This window comes from Calliphora vicina, chromosome 2 (assembly GCF_958450345.1).
Source record: "Calliphora vicina chromosome 2, idCalVici1.1, whole genome shotgun sequence".
Lineage (NCBI taxonomy): Eukaryota > Metazoa > Arthropoda > Insecta > Diptera > Calliphoridae > Calliphora > Calliphora vicina.
This window is the reverse complement of record NC_088781.1, coordinates 107757986-107773249: the sequence shown is the minus strand read 5'-3', so window position 1 is coordinate 107773249 and position 15264 is coordinate 107757986.

Genomic DNA, 15264 nt, shown 5'->3' with positions numbered 1-15264 from the left:
GAAATCATTACAAATAAATATATCGAAATTCCTGGTCCATGTTCTGATGATGGGTATACAAAATTCGACCCAGCCATGTATACATTTTGTTATTAGTTTTATTTGAAGATTTAACATAACTTTGTACGATCCTCCTCTAGTTACCAATGACCACAAACATTATGGCCATTATGGTGATGTATATTTTTGTGTTACTTCTTACATAGTTTATGATTGTATGATGTTGCATGGAAATGGAAATGGATGCAACATATCCATATTAAAAAATTAAAAAAAACATGTATGGCTGCATGCTAACACAGTCATTCGTTGCAAATGATGAACGAATGAATGTACGAATCAAATTGAAGGTATGTCAGTTATTAATGTTGCACATTTTGCAGCTTAAATGTTTAATTCAAAAGGTTGACAGATGTGCGTAATTTATTTGCAACTTCTTTTTAGTTTTATTCCTCATTGTAAGTTTCTCCTTCTCTCTTCTCTTGTTGCTGCTACCTTGCCATTCAATTTATGCTTTATGTTTCCTTAACAAATAACACAAAAAGGAATAAGACATTCATAACTCTGAGGTGATCTTGCTGTTTACTGGCCTTCTACAAAAAAAGCCAAGTTTATTTCTTTTTTTTTTTGTTGTCCAATCTTGGCTCTATAAATGGTGTTTGCTCCATTGTAGTTGTTGAAAAATGGTTGGTGAAAAAATATGATGAGGCTATCACGCATTTCATGATGGCGGCAGCAGATAAGCACCTTAGTGTTACAATAATAATAAATGATATTTATCCGGTATATGAATTACAGGTTTAGTACTCGAAACAACAACAGAAAAATTGAGAACAGAATGAATGAATGGATGGTTGAAGGAAAGTAGGTATCAAAAGATTTCCTTAGACATTGATATATGACAATATTTTTTTATACTCTTCTCGTATTGGGGAAATCAAGCAAATACTACTTATTATCATGTGGCAGAAAATATGTGAATTGAAAAATTTATAACCTGGTTATTGTTTGTTGTTGAATAATGATTTTGCCAAGCTTATGTGTCAGTTAATAATTCCGATATTATTGAAGTGATTTTTTGACACATTGATTTTGTGGACTATTGCGAAATGTATTTAAATGGTCGATTATTGTTAATTGTTAGATTTAAAAATAATGAAGCTAAATAGTAGACGATCGAAGGCTTTGGTTTGTTTTGAATATAATGGAAAAGGTGACGAAGTCTCTGATCCACTTCAGTCCTATGGTTATCGGATGTCTAGAATATATGTATATTGGAATTGTTATTTATGCTAATCTAGATTCTTGAAAATAAGGTTTAAATTTAACTTACAATTTACTCTTTATAAAGTGTCTATCAACTTTGTTGTTTATTATTCAGTAACTGATGTCAAGTCACCATGTAAAGTTTCACTATTGAGCTGCTGCTCAATCAAACAAAATTTTGTGCCGATTCCATAAATGATATCATCTCCATCAGCAGATCTATGATAATCAATTTCTTAGTAAGATTTAACTTTTATGTGCCAAATTCCCAATTTAATTATTTATATATTCACTGAAATTAATTGTTGAGGCCAGATCATTAGGAAACCTCTTCCCAAAAGGTTGTAGAAGAGCTATAAAACTAAAACTGTGTGAGTGAATGAGAATTACAAATCGAGGGACTATATTCAAAACCCTCTATCTTTGATTTTCACGGAAATGACTTTTTGATGTTAAAATGTCCAATAAAACAGCCCTCATCTATGGTGTGAATTTCATAACGAACATATTTTTTGTTGCTGTTTATTTTGAATTTTTGTTATTTCACTTTCTTATACAATTAATTATTTTCGAATGCAAATTAATAATAATTTTCAAACTTTTTTGGAACAATTTCTTCTTGCAATATATGTTTTCTTACTAATGGTGTTTTCTTTTCTGACGCAAAATGTTGCCTATATATTTTGTACCATTTATTAAATGTTACCCATACCCTCATAATGTGTTGTCAATCTATACAATTGTCAATCGATTAAGTTAGAATTACTAGAGAAGCCAGGAAGACTGTTCACATTCATAATGAGATCTTAAAAAAAGCGTTTGACGCAGAATATTTAAATTATGATTTCTTTAATAAACTTATGTTTTTTTCTTCTACTAGACCAGGACGAGTAAAGAACGATCCTACTGTGTCTAATTTTAGATCTCTTTTACACATATGTTCCAGATGATACCATAAAATATAAATTAAATGTTGATATGATCTGCCTGTTCGTATTCAACTTTATACAAGACATAGGTGTGTTCGCGTACTTTCCAGTAAAAAATATCCAGTAACTTTATTTTAGAGAGTAAAAATAAATTACTCTCAATCTGAAAAATAACCAAAAAAAGTACGCGAACAACAATTTGTAAAAATTAGTTGTATTTTATTATAAATCAATTTAAAACGTTTATTTTATGTTATTTTACTTCTTTTCTTTACAAAACTTGTAAATTGTATTAATTTTCAACATTTTAGTTTTGTTTACATTTGCAACCATATGTTTTAAACATATTTTTATCTTGATATTTTTTACTGGAGAAAAAATGTCCAGTAAAAAATATCATGTTCTCTATCTACGAACTGTCACTTTTAACACTCTCTTGCTCTCTCGTTACAAGTTTTTAAAAGTAAACGAACGTAACTTCCAGTGATAATTTGTACAAATTATTACAAATTATCAAGTACGCGAACACTACTATATTGAACCAATTCCTCTATATTCATGTGCACTATCAATTCAGCCAAATAAGTGGAAGAATTTGCAAGATTTGAAGAGCGTAATACATTATTTTTATGATAATTTACACCAATCAAACTTCAAAAGAACTTTTTTCTATAATTTTTTGTTTAATATAGTTTATTTTTTTATCTTATGTAACTATTAGCATAAAACGTTCTACAAGCTAACCACTAAAGTTAAATTAGATGTTATCTTAAAGAAATTATGTTAAAAAATGACAGATGACTAAATGAAATCAAAATAATTAATTTTTGTTAAAATGCAAAACCATCTATCTAATCATATTCATTTTTGAAAAGCAATAATGCAAAATTTAAAAACCAATTACATGTTAGATTTAGTAGTTGCTTTTAAAAAATATTGTAGAATACCGAATTTTAATAACTCAAGTAATACGCGAAAAAAACAGTTTTTAGATAGAGCGTTTTGAGTATAGTCCCTCGAAATACCCAAGCTTTATTTGTAAAAACATCAAAGATTACACAATAAACAGTAGAATTAATCAATGACACTGTGCGACAAAAAATACTTGGTAAGTGTTATCTATCAATCTGTTGTTGAAATTTGCCAAACACCTCCAAAATCATGAGTTAATCAGAAATATGCTGGTGAAATACTCTCAGATTTCTTAAGGCTTCTTAAATATTGTTACGTTTTAACCTTTTTAAAACGCTGGTTTATTTCCTTTAAATAAACTGGATACTTTTGATTGCAAATAAAAGCTGTTTAGTAGTTTAAAAATTGTAACAACTCTTTATTTAAAATGTACAACAACAACAGAATTAACAAGTAAGAAAGTATTGTCGGTCAAGCCCGACCATATAACCTACACTAAGTAAAAGAGCAAAAACATTTTTCTTTTAAAATTTCAATAATTTATATTTTTGAGTGATTTTTGGAAGTGGGCCTTATATGGGGGCTATGACCAATAATGGACCGATCACCATGAAATTACGTTGTGATTTAAGTCTATATTAAAGTTAACTATGTTGAATTTTGTGCGTATACCAACATTTTTAAGCGATTTATGCACGTTAAAGTGATTTTCGGAAGCGGGGGTATATGGGAGCTATGACTAATTATGGACCGATTGTAACAAAATTTGGTGACATGAATTTTGTGTATATAAAACTTATTTCGAGCGGAATTTGTGGAGATACATATATAAATTAAACATTTATGACCGATAAAGTTCAATTTCTAGAGGACATTTGTATGGGGGCTAGGTGAAATAATGCACCGATTTCAGCCAGTTTCAATAGGCTTGGTCATTGAGCCGAAAAAATAGTATGTATTTTAAAAGAAAAATATTTTTACTAATTTACTTGGTGTAGGGTATTATATGGTCGGGCTTGACCGACCATACTTTCTTACTTGTTTATGGTTGCATTTGATTGGGCCAAATAAGCACAATATGGTTGTGGGTTGACATATGAGCCAATAAGTCGTGAAATCACACGATTCACGTATAAAATAGACCAATAATTGGTGCATTGCGGCAATCGTGTGATCCTACCTTAAGGCACTCAGTTGATGTTTATTCGAATAACGTCTTTGATAAAATAAACTCACGACTGCAACCTCTACCGATATTTATAACACTGCCATCTGCACTCTAGATTGTTCTTTACCTGTCAAAGCTCGTATATTCGAATTCTAGAGCTTTCGATGTCACACGCCATCTCTGGTGAACTTTCTACAATGTTCTTAAACTGTCAAAACTCGTATATTTCCAATTCGAATATAAGAGTCACAGCAAACATTCAGCGTTGACATACTTACGATCAATGATCAACTCAAAGCTTTTATTCAATGTTATTAATGCCCACAGATATGTTACAGTTTGAGAGGCACTGCTATTCGAAAGCATTATGTAACTTTAAATCAGGCGTTAAAATCGTTATATTTGAATTCAAGTACAATTTCGTAACAATATTATATATGTATACTTCTTTTTAAATCCGCTGGGAAACTTGAAATCAGTTTATATTCAACTTACTGGCTTATAAATCAATAAAGGTACGAAAACATGGTTTTTTGTCTACCCAAGTATTTTTACTACATTTTTTTTCCTCAAATTCAACATAATCTTGTCCATACTGCCGGATCTATGTGACAGAGTCATTGAAAATTTGACTCCTACATTTGAGCCATGTCATATCTTTCATAAATAAAAATCAAATGTCGTTCGTTGGTAATTGCATCAGTTGAGAACGGCTGGACAGATTTTAACAATTTTTTTTAAAATGCTTTTTGTGGTCCAACTTAGGTTTTTACGGAAAGTAAAATTGACTACGCCCTTTTTTCGATTTATCTAAAATTGGAAAACGGCTACACCGATAATTTTTTTTAAATGTTCCTAGTAATCCAATTTAAGTTTTTACTGAAAGAAAAATTAACCACGTCCACTTTTTTCAACATATCTAAAATCGCAGAACGCCTGGACCGATTTGGCTAATTTTATTTTTAATGCGTCCAATTTAATTAAATCGTCGATTAATTTTATGTACAAATTTAACTTAATACGGTCACGAATAAATTTTTTAGGAAAAGAAACGAATAATTTTTTTGGGGAAATAAACATGCTTCCCATCCAAACCGACTGATTTGTGGAGCAAATACAAAGATGCCATGTGTGATGATATTTTGCATAAGATGCGTATTAGAACATCAAATCTAAATTTGCAACTAAGCCATGATATTTACAACGAGGCTTTGATATTAATTGAGGACATGTGCTTGATGATGTCGAACAAGGTATTATTAGAGTTAGCCTTGACAGCTTCCAATCGTCAGATAATGACGCATTTTAATCAAGAGTTGCGACAAAAAACATATGATAGCGATGCCTTGAGGGAATCAATTCTAACAAACGTTCCCCATTTTCATCTTTCTCTTATGAAAGATGAAACTTGAGGGATTTTTTTACGCTAACGGTGGAACTGGAAAAACTTTTTGATTGCGCTTATTTTGGCTACGATAGTCTTCATCAGAAATTGCAGCTACGTTGTTAGGTTTGGTGATTCCATGATTTGCCTGTGATTCCATGGTCAATGCCAGCTGATCTTAATTCATGTTTGAAGTCGGCCGTTTTATGGAAACACGTCAATAAACCCAAATTGATCAATCTGGAGAAGTATTTTCCAAATAATTGGTGGAATATCCCGGGTGACATTTCGACCAGCTTTCTACCAGTTCTTCGAATCAAAATCTGAACTCATCCGAAGGGTGTTTCCAAACATTGCACAAAATTGAAAAAATCATGATTGGTTAAGCGAACGTCATATATTTTAATATTCAAAGTGAAATTGCTGTCAAATTGATCAACTATCCATGCGAGATTTTAAATTGCCCGGGTTACCGCCTCACAATCTACAACTGAAAGTCGGATCGATAATCATAATGTTACGAAACATGATTCAACCATTTCTTTTTAATTGCACCCGACTTGCGGTAAGGAGAAGACGTTTTGATACTACGGATCCCAATGGCTCCGACCGACATTCGATTTTAAACGATTGCAGTTACCGATACGGCTTGCACTCGCAATGACAATTAACAATTCTGAAGGCCAGTCATTGCGTGTTTGCTCCATTAACCTTGAAAATACACGCTTCTCACATGGCCAATTATACTACTCTGTATGCTTTGTTTATTTTGTTATCGTAACCAACCAGCAGACCCCTGTACCGAAAGTCTAAGAGTCGGTTAAGCAGAGCCGACGAGTCGTGAAATATTACGACATTATGACAATATGACGTGATAGGATACCTTGTGAATTAACCATATTTGTGTCTGAATTACTATCCAATAGGTCTAACCTTGGTGCAAATTTCATCCCGATCGGAAGACATCGATTTTAAAAGTTGGTTCACTTGACATGAAATCCCCCATTTATAACGGTTCTTCAGAATACAATCCACCATATTTACTATTTTTTTTAAATATGTTCAAGACTGCTGACATTAAATTTAGTTTGGTTAAATGATGTATTTTTTTATTTTCCACCATAGCAACTATGTACTGCTACAGCAAGTGTGAACAGAGGCAGAAGAACTAAAAGAAGGAATTAATTTCATATTTAAGCGGAAAAATAACACTTAATATGCACAAATATTTAATTCATTTCACAGTGAAAATGACATTGATGTTGATTCGTAGCAAATGCTACACGTTGCCGTTGTTGTTGTTAGACGTACTAAATGTTGCTGCTGAAGTTGATGAGTCTGAAGGCGAGGTTGTTGAATGATGACGATGTCCTCATGTTAATTTGAAACACTTCAACCAACACAACTAGAGTCAGTTAGATATGGAGAGATGTCGTTCATAATAAAAATGTGGCACATTTTATTTTAATTTCTGAATATATTTTTTATATATTTTATTTCGTTTTATTTTTTTCATTTAAAGAAACAAGTTAAAAATGCAATTTCCCCCAAAAAAGGAAAAAAAATAATCATAGAAACCCCTTTTTGCCTTCAGATCCTTTAATCAGCAGCCGAAGGAAGATAATGATGATGATGGGAATGTGAATGGCAATGTTGATGTTGCTTTTGCTGCAAATGACGACGGCGCTGATGAGAATGATGTGAATGGACTGATGTCTGTTGAAATGCCAGAAACAAAACTAACACTAGCAACAACAATAATAAAAATAACAAATAGTTAAAATACGGAGGAGAATGAGAACAACAACAACACCAAAAAAAAAGAAAAGGTTGTCTTTCTCTAGCATCATTCTACTTAAGCATCATATTTTGTACTTGAAAAACGTAATTACTTTAGAAAATAACCGTTAAAAGTAATGGTCTGTATCAAATATATTAAAATTATTCTCGTATACGAACCCGAGTAGAGTGCACACATCCATATACAGGCAAAAATATTCAGAGAGAAAATGCAAAAAAATAATATATATATATAGAATAAAATAATGTAAAGTTAAAATATATTATAATGAAAATAAAATAACATCTATGTACTGGCACTGCTGTCAGATATTAGAGACACTGTAGTGCGAGTGAATGGTAAGAGTGAGCTGTTGGCCAAGTGAAGACAAGAGTCAAAATAAAACAATTGTGAATAAACTGTAAATATATAGAAATGAAATGAACAACCAGAGGCACTATGAGCTTATAGTAAAATATCTCAGCTCAAAGAATTCAAATTTTTATTTATGGAATTGCCTGACTATACTTCAGCATTCCGAGTTGCTTAATTTTACAATCATAAGAAGTGTAACGGGCTTAACTTCAACCAAAAGAGAGAAAGACCCATGTGCTTCTGTGCTTGGATCTTATAACTGAATTACGGCACAGAGCCCAACAACCTCTGTACCGGTGGCTAGTGATGGTTTGCAACAGTTTCATAGTCGTTGTCATCAAGCGCCTGAAAGAAAACAATATCGGAGCAACTTGGCTTCTGTTATTGAAAATGTTTCAAGAAGATAGAATCTATGAATTCGAATTTTCCGACGTAAAAAATGACGTAAAGGGAAAACCGATAGAGCTTACATAGACAAAGAGAAGAAAACTCTCTGATGCCCAGATGTGGAAAGCATAAACAATTAAAAGATAGCAGGCTAACAAAAAGCAACCTATGGGATGCACCAAAGGCGGATGATCCCTCCACATCTATATCTACTGGGAAAGGGGAAGTGAGTTGACTATCCGGAATAGAATCGAAAAAAGAATTAAAAAATAATTAGAGATACCCGCTCTGCTGTCAAACAGACGGAAGAGAAGAATTTACCAAATGCATCTACCTCTAAGAATATGTCATTAGTATAAGGAAACTTAACTGTCATTGGAAAGGAAGCCATGTTAAAAACTAGTCAATGAACAGCCCACATATGCTGAAATATTTATTACAATTTCTTTGTTACGTTGGCATCGTAATAAATTGCGAAAAACGCCATGATTGTGAAGTACGTCTTGGAGGCAGATGATGATGCACAACAAATCCATATTGAGAGCTACAGGTTCAATAGAGAATTAATATTTCTTCAACTATACACTGGTATTATTAAATACCTGGTGGATGTCATTACAACCTCATGGGAGGGACGCAAACTTGACATTGTGAGAAAATCAGACACTAAATTCTTGACCGAAACATTCTTCTTTATTAATCGCTGGGGTAGCAAATAAGTTAGTGAAACAATTCCTAAAATAAAGCTTTGGACATTGGAAAATGGTAGGTGTTCCATCGAGAAGAAGCCAAATACGTCACTCTAATCATGGTTGATTTAGACCAACACCCGGCGGATAAGAAGAGTTCCGAAAATGAGTCAAAGACAGATTAGTTTAGGTTGGGTTATGAAGGCAGCCGGTATTACACGCTCACTTGGGTCCATGAATTGGACTCTTTGTGATACTCTAAGGATCATGTTCAGATTCTTCATATGTCGGAATGGGATTCAATGCCGAACGAACCAATAGCACGAATGAGCGGATCCATCTTCTTAACATCAACACTAAATAGATCCGCTAAGCCACGCAAAAAAGATAGCGGTAAACCGACCAAAAGATCGATCTCTTCAGCTGGCAGACGTGAGCCTTTTTTGGCCAGTTCATCCGCAATAGCATTGTCGATTACACCAGAGTGACACGGCACCCAGAATAACTGCAGGTTAGAATGTCTCGTCATAAGAGATACCAGCCATTCATGTACCCACCAAAGATGAATTTGATAGCAGGCCTACCTTCAGTACAAATTCAGATACACACACACATGGATGCTGCCATCTCAGCATGAATTACACTACAATGATCCTGTAGCCTTAAAAATATCCCCTACTGGAAACGGGAATATAGATGTCACCACCCACCCAACCGAAGACTTGGAGCCATCTGTATAGGTAACTCGCCCGCCATCGATACGGAGAAGCGTTTGTCAATAAAATGTAAGGGAGTGCAGTAGTCAATGTTCACAGGAATACAAGATATACATCCCAGTATAGACAACCAGAACTACATGGTACTACAGTGCCAAGCCTAACCGCCAAATTTATGGCCATGAGATACAGCATAAGAAATAAAGCAAAGGGCGGAGTGCTGCGCTGCGCACCCATAATCATTAGTGCAGAGATTTGCAGGATTCTCTCAATCATCCCGGGCTTTCTCTCTAGCGATCCCAGGCTTTACCACAATGCCAAAAACCCATTTCGCATTCCTAGGGAATATTCCCCAGTTCTTCCCAATGTTCCTTCTACAACCATAAATAGCAATAGCGGCCTTGGATGCTCCCGCTTGGATAATAGGGCTCCAGGATAGCTTTGAGTCTAGAATGATACCTATGTACTTCGCACTATCCGAGAGCTTATGTTCAGCTTCGTTAACAAAAATAGGGAGGGGGTAATTCCTATAAAAATATGTGGTTGGCATGTGTCTGATCTACATTCCATTCCCCGGATCCTGTATTTTTATATAATTGCCATATATGAGTAACTGTAGTCTTTTTTAGGAATGTATTCAGTCGGTAGAAGAAGTAGCTCAAGGTTGCAATGCCTGTACTGAGAATCGAACCACCTTTGCAAACTTAGAATTCTCCTCTCCTAATAATGAAAACATTCCGTCACACTTCTTAACGAAATTGATCAATTGGAACTCGAGATATATGGAAAAACAGGAAAGTCTGGGATCTACGGAGATACTCTTTTTCTAAATTATTTTTCAATTGCAATTATTATTAAATTTGGGACATCTCTGACTCATCATGTTGGTGATATTTGAGATGTGTTCACATTGTGTGTTAAATTATTTTTTTTTGTTCACTCTTGTTTCCAACATAAAAGTTGATGCACAAAGTTGTGCTGCCAATGCGTCAAAAGCAACATTTTCTTTTAACAAACACATCAGTGACGAGCCAAGAATATTTTTTTCTATACACCTTCTTCATCATCTACTACGAGGACTGCTACTCCTACTGGACCTTCCACTTTAAAATATTTACAATTGCTTATGTTTGTGTGAGAGTGCTAAACTGCAGAGGAGTGCAGGAGAGGAGTGTAGAGAATGACAATATCCATCGTTAAGGGTTATTTGCCCTTGTACAAATACTCGTACGTATACAATAAAATAAAATAATGATGACCGACAGTTAGGAAATTTGTTGTGAAACGTCAGTTAGTAAAACTTTCTGTCAACATGTTGGACGAAATGTCATTATTTTATGCTTAATGTTGATGGTACGTACTACAACTACATGCACATACCACTACTAATACAAATATAACAAATGAAGGTTTTTCTATTGAGAGAGAGCTAAAGAGTGTATGGTGGCATTACTGAAGTTGGAAAAATGTCAGCCTGATTTTTGCTGCTGCCTTTATTATTTTATTTTTTTTTGTATCTGTCTGCACTTCCGTCCGGCCATTAGTTGAGAAAATTTTATTGCACCTCTGTTTCATTTATTCTTATTATTTTACTTGTTTGTTTTTTTTACAGTCATTTTTTCCATTTATTCCTTCATTCATACATATTTTCGTTCAAATGTATATTTATTCATTACAGACTTTTTATTTCCTCTTCATTTGCTTTTCAAGTTGTGATGATGATGGCCTTTTCAGTTGTTTTTTTTTTTTTGTGTAATTTTCATTTTTTTCTTGTTGTATTTTAGCTGGCCTTTTACATTCTGTTTATGAGCACTTGAAAGGAGGTATCGTATCCATGTGTAGTGTAAATGTTATTTTCTGTATGCCATGCAAGAAGTCAACAAAAAAATAAAATTAAAACTGAAAAAAAAACAGCAAATAAGAATGAAATAATATGAAAATGTCATAACTACAGCAATTTCTTTATAATTTATAAAGTAAATTCATTTCATGATAGAGAGAGAGATACACAAACCACTAAAATATTTTAAAGTTTTATACTATTTTTTGTTCTCTCTTGCTTGATAACAACTTAACCTTATCGGGGAAGGATAACCATATACTTATGTTGATTTAAAGGTCTCTAGAATAACAATGCAAATCAAATTTGTTTGTTGGATTCCATAGATCTATATCAAAATAGTTCAATATAATAGTCTAATTCATATTAAAAAAAAAATTATCTTTCTCTTGCAGGTTACTTGATTTCGGAATGTTGGTCAGACAGTTCTTATACATAAACGACTGATCTGAGTTAATCATCAGTAATTTCGCTATGTTAAGTACTTGTCCAGGGTAATGGTGGAGGAGCAATCACACACTCCTACTCTTGGTTACGATACTTTCTGCATAAAGCGTTTTTGGAGACAACCTTACTTGAGAACAACCGTAGAGGTCCCACTTGCATGGTAAATCTTTCATAGTCCTTTACCCAGACGATCTGCAGTATAATTTTCTAGAACATTATGGTTATTTCACATTAGAGTGTCCAAAAAAACGGTTTCCGTGTTTATGTTTTTGAAAAAAACCGGTTTTGATTTTTATCTTTCGGTTTTTGTCTTCAAAAAAACCGGTTAACCGGTTTATATTAAATTTTTATTCAACATGAAATACGCTAATTTAAAATTTTTGAATTCTTAATGCAACTATCTTATATATTTTACGAAATATTGTCAAATACTAAAATTCTCTATAAAATTAATCAATATTTTTAAAAATAGTATCAAAGTTTTTCAAAAATATGTTGAAATAAGCTTTAGAAAATATATTTCTTTAAAACCGGTTGAGTTTACAAAGATGAAAAATCTGATTGACCGGCTTTCGGTTTCTGTTTTGGATACTCTATATCACATCCATATAGTTGGATACACTTAGCAACCGAAATGAATGTTATCCTGAAGAACGCTGTACTGAATAGACTTTAAGCATTCCTGGCAGAATTTTCATTCTGAAGGCAGACTTGTCATTAGCCATAATATCAGTAGGAAACAAGTTCATTAACAACAACCCTAGATCGGGTGCATGGTGTACCAATAAGTCCTCAAGACACTCTCGATGAACTTACCATGAGGGTTGTTGTCAAACTCAACAAGAAGTTACAAAATCATACGGAACAATTCAAGCAGCAATTTCAAAACGTTTGCAAGCAACATGATTCATCAAAAAGCAGGGAGAGACCTTGAATGACGATTTGCATTTGAATGTTATAAATGAAAATTATTTACTTGAGATGAAAAATATATCCATTCCGATAACCCTAAGCTTAAGAGATCGTTTGTAAATCGATACCAAAACCAAATATCCATGGAACCAAGAGCTCATATCTATTATGACCTGCTGCAATCTGGCCAGACCATCATAGAGAACATAGAAGCGAGAATTTGCCGAAAAACAACCAGAATATGCGGCCAGATATGAAACCTTAATATTCCATCATGACAACGCTAGGCCACATGTTGCAATACCTGTTAAAAATATTTAGAAAGAAATGCTTGGGAAGTTTTGGCTCATCCGCCTTCTAGTCCTGATTTTTCCCCGTCCGACTACTATTTGTTTCGATCGATACATAACGCTCTCTCTATCATACGCTTTACATCAGATCAGAGTATCCGAAATTGGCTTGATTCGTTCTTGGCCACAAAAGATGAACAGTTCTTCTGTCGGGAAATCCATATGGTACCTAAGAATTTTTCCACAAGAGGAAAATATAAAGAATGCAAAGCAATGTTCGTTTTACGTAGAGAGAAAGTTCCTGTTGCCATAACGAAACTACTTTTTATCGTATTAAATAAGTTCGTATTTCCTTGTTTCATCATAAATCACAGTAATTAATAACTATCCTCAGCAGGACCCAAACACCTTCTATTACAATTAAAGGAGAATAGAGATCTTTAACTCTAAAATAAGGATGCAGACGATGAAGGTTTCCTGGATTGTGCAACACTCTTTACCTGACTTATCGTAATTTTTGTTGAGTAACATTGCATCGCTTGAATTGACTTTATCGCTATGGAAGCTACTATTTGAATGAAGGAAAAAGTTTCCATTAAAGTCATCGATAGTAATCTTCTAACTGTTGAATCGGATCAGCTAGCTTGCTGGTATAACATTTCACAGAACTTTTTTATATGTCAAAGAAGATGGATAATTTTCACGATATCAAACCTAATATACCGTTTACACAAATTCCGTTTCAAAAGTGTGAAATGTAGCAAAGCTGCTGTTGTTGACAACATTCATACTAAACTCTTTAAAGCGGACTCCAAATTGACATTCTTAATGGGATAGAAAGGAACATTAAATAGACTCTCCTACGTCAGCAAGCTGCTTTCAGCAACAAAAATTTCACATTAATCATAACTATTGCTATTCTACGCATATCATTAGAATATATTGATGAAATGCTAGAATCTCAGAATCTTGTCTTCAACAACTTCAAAAAGGCGTTCGATTGAAAAGACATGAAGACATGTGGGATGCACTTAGAAGGAAAGGTGTCCCTAAAAAGGTTATTTAACTTAATTAGGTCACAGTACCTGAAGTTTAAAGGAGTATTGAAGTATGACAAGCTTCAATACTCCTTCAAACTTCTTGCGGTGATGAGGTTTAGTGCGTTTGATAATTAAGCATACAATCAACACATCAGTTTATGATAATTATTAGTTCACAAATAATTAGCCCTCCTTCAGCGGTACAGCATTGAAACGCCGCTGCACATGTACTGATAACAAATATAACACACAATTACAGAGATGTCAAACAAAAATCTATTCTCCTAATTTCTAAAGAAAGTAATGTCTCATAGTCATTGACGAAATGTTGATTTATGCAATTGAAAACGATCCAAAGCGTGGGATAATTTGGAGCATCTAATTGAACTTTTATACCCTAAATAAAAGATGTAGCTAGTACAGCTAAACATTACGATCTGTAGGTGAATTTTACCAATACCAAGGCGATAAGTTATAATACTTTACACCTACATTATTTCTCTTCATATGATCAGTTTATTGAATCAGGGAACGAATTATTCTACTTGAGTAGTAGTAATTTCACCAGACTGCGGTGCACGAATTTACATACTTCACTGAATAAAGAAGTCAAAATCTGCGGCAGTACCTGAAAAATTGATATGGATGCGAAATCTTCCAGTGAAATTGAGACCAAGAAAAAAAGGATCACTGCATTACATTTTGCGAATATGGTAGTCTAACAACTGGATATTAATTATCGAATCAAATATCGATGCTATGTAAAGCCAACAGTAGTTGAGATACACGAAAGACAGTGGTAATATTCTACGCAAAAAAAAAAACAAAATTGATTTGTCTTCAACAGACGGACAAACCGATGCACAGTGGAGCAGAATTAAAATATCCATTTTTAACTGACTTAACCGACTTGTGTGTAATTTAACACAAGCCTAGCAGACGAGTATTCGAGGTTACTATTTGAAGGCGGACTACAAAGGCAGCTGAGAAGCGGCGCTGTGGGGTCTCAAAGTAGGGAAAAATTTTTCAACGCTTTCTAATTTTGTGTGGTTTTTCCTACATCAAATATATAATACAATATATTCTTAAGGCCCTTGAGTAAGTCAATAAAGCAAAGAGTAATAGCAAG